This window comes from Tursiops truncatus, chromosome 11 (genome assembly GCF_011762595.2).
Source record: "Tursiops truncatus isolate mTurTru1 chromosome 11, mTurTru1.mat.Y, whole genome shotgun sequence".
In the NCBI taxonomy this organism is placed as follows: Eukaryota; Metazoa; Chordata; class Mammalia; order Artiodactyla; family Delphinidae; genus Tursiops; species Tursiops truncatus.
The window spans coordinates 27,572,347-27,575,339 of NC_047044.1; the positions used below are offsets into that span (position 1 = coordinate 27,572,347).

The 2,993-nt window shown below is 41.5% G+C and overlaps 1 non-coding gene across 1 annotated transcript; it reads right to left on the bottom strand.

Annotated features, from left to right (window-relative positions):
- Nucleotides 1-214: 214 nt before the first annotated feature.
- On the bottom strand, nt 215-321 carry LOC117314402 (U6 spliceosomal RNA). The gene has a single exon (XR_004529147.1). It is a non-coding gene; the product is annotated as a U6 spliceosomal RNA (small nuclear RNA).
- Nucleotides 322-2,993: the final 2,672 nt, after the last annotated feature.

Here is a 2,993-nt window from a genome sequence, read left to right on the forward strand (position 1 = left end):
GGTCCCATTTGTTTACTTTTGTTTTTATTTCCATTTCTCTAGGAGTTGGGTCAAAAAGGATCTTGCTGTGATTTATGTCATAGAGTGTTCTGCCTATGTTTTCTCTAAGAGTTTTATAGTGTCTGGCCTTACATTTAGGTCTTTAATCCATTTTGAGTTTATTTTTGTGTGTGGTAATAGGGAGTGTTCTAATTGCATTCTTTTACATGTAGCTAAAAATATGGAACACTTCACGAATTTGTGTGTCATCCTTGTTCAGGGGTCATGCTAATCTTCTCTGTATTGTTCCAATTTTAGGATATGTGCTGGTAAAGTGATCACTGGACTATTCTTTTAAAAATATGTGCACATATAACTTTGATATCATTTAATGATTTAATGCAATCTTGTATTTTATGCATTCCTGTAAACCACCTTAGATCCTTTCTGAGAACAAGGTGGAATATAAACAACTATGCAAAACCAAAAATCTTCTCCACGGAGAACAAGTAGCCTATGATTGTGGCTAAAATAGGAAACAATGGTTTATTCAGGAAAAATGTGTCAAGTACGGTAACGTAGAGAGGAAATGAGATATTCATACCAGTGATGACCTTATATTGATGACCTTATATATGTGGGATGAGGAGAGGAAATCTGGGAATAAGAAGACAGATGGAGAAGCTATATGAAGTTGTGGTAGTATAATATTCCTGAGAGAAGTCCATCTCACCAGGAGAGGAACTTTTCTCAGAGACTTTTCCCCTTGTAATTTATTTGCCAGAGATGAAAGACTGATGTGTTCTGCAAGAGGCAGAAACAATGAAGTTTGGGAAAACAAACCACAGGACAGGAATGGACTTTAAATTCATTTAGGGCAGTAGTTTCCAAACATTATTTTAGCCGTTGAAGTTTTTTTCTTTTTCCTCCAAATGGGATCTTACTCTGAACTCTGATGTAGTAAAACAGAAGCAAGCAGAACTTCTGAAGTTGAAGCAGGGAGATGGAAGGTCTGTGGCCAGCCTGGTCCCATGAACCTCCCTCTTGCCTTCAAGATGCTGAGAGCTCTGAGGAACATAAGCAGAAAGTCAACTAGGTGGCAGCTCACAGACACTCCTCACTTCCTAAAGCTTGGGGAGACGCTTATGGTCACATGAAAGGTCAATGGCAGAGCCAAGTCTTGACCTCAGTGTTCTTGACTGAGTCCGGTGTTCCTTCCAGCGTACATTAGCGCTGCCTGACACAGTTGGAGGGGCCGTCAGCTCCAAGAGACTCTAAAGTCTGCGAAAACTGGAATTAGGTTTACTTCGCTGTTGTAGAATGCTTGGCCTGCACTAGGCCCTCAAGAAGTATTTGTTGAATAAATGAAATAGGTGACATATACAATGTCTTAAGTTGATTTACTCCTTGATGCTTTTAGGGAGTGAAATGGAGCTGAAAGATGTGAGAGTCTCTTCTTCAGGAAGAGAGGTTAGTTCCTGGAAGATAAATCATTTACTGTTTTCATCTCCGTGAGCCTGACATGATCCTTGCGCTGTTCCTTTCCAGTTTAGTACTCCTCAGCCAGAGTGTCTTCACTTGTTTAGGTTTAAGATCTTTTTGGTCTTCCTGTCTTTGAATAGCCCAGAATGCAGGCCATTTTTTAAACCAGCTCGTTCATAAGCTTTCGTTCTATGGAGACTGACTTTAGTTATGGAGATAGATAGATCTCGTTTCACAGATCTGGAAGTTGATGTGAAGGCATCCCCACAGTAGCATCTCAGAAGAATCTTTATTCAGTTTAAGCCAAGCCCTCTTCAGCTTTCATTTTGCAACAAAACAGAAGTGGCACCTGGGCATAACTCAACTGTGATCACTCACTGTAATTGCCTTTTAATGGCTTATCTTGAGAAGGGGACTTGTGCACAAAACCTGTGTGTTGGTGTCAGCGTTTCCATTTAGCTCAGGTTTACCTGAGATGGAAGCTAAGGGCAATTTATTTGGTGACTTCCACCTGTGTCTTAATAGGTGCCTCACCTTCTCAGGTGTCCTGGGCAATTGACCATAAGAATGAACATCAGGAGAAATGCACTGAGAGGAGAAAGGAAAGGGTGAGCAGCTATCAGCTTTTCAGATATCAGAGTTACAGGCATTAGCTTAGCTTGGCTGCCAGCACATTCTCTAGGGCCCTGTAGTGTCCATGTTCACTTTGTTTTTCTTTGGAAGAATTAGCAAAGGCATTGGTTGACCTACCGGCTGCACCCTGTAGCTGAAACAGCCTGTTTAGGTCAGAGTAAAATGGTTAGTTATTCTTCCACCCTATTAGTTATTCCACTGCACTGAAGTTACCTTTCCAAAGAAGCAGCCTCAAAGATCATTTTATCCGCAGTGCCAAGGGGTGGACCAGAGAAGGCACTGCCAAGATTTGGAGTGGCTGGGGATTACGGGCTGGTTTTTATGCAGGCAAATGGATCAGAGGGACTTGTAAAAAGTTGGCGTCAGGACTTTTTCTCTGTTTTTTTCTTTCTTCTGACAATAATGAATGAAGTGTGTTAAGACTCATTTTCAATTATGCAACAAGTTCCCATTCATTAGAAACCCAAGGCAGTGATCCCAGCTGTATTTCAGTGGCTTTGAAAATGCAGCTCCCTATCTGACCCAAGGTTGAACAATTTCAGTGCACAGCATCCATGCTGCTAGCTCAGGTATCCTGGGAGCAATTAAATGTTTGCATATTCAGGAAAGAAAGCTGAATCTTTCCCACTTGAATTTAGAGCGCTCAGGGCTTGTCATTTGTTTCTGGGATATGGACAAATGGGAAATACAAGAGTTCCAATCTCATCCTATTGTTACAAGGGAAGGGAAGTGTTATGTAGCCAGGTGGGTAGGACCCTTGGATGGGTCCTCCCAGTGACTGCTCCATATACTAAGACTGTGGTTTTGGGAATTCGTGTTCTTATGGCTAGGAACGTTCAGGGAGTCACTATAAATCTAGAGTTTCGGATACTGGGGAGGATAACAGTAGATAATAGTAG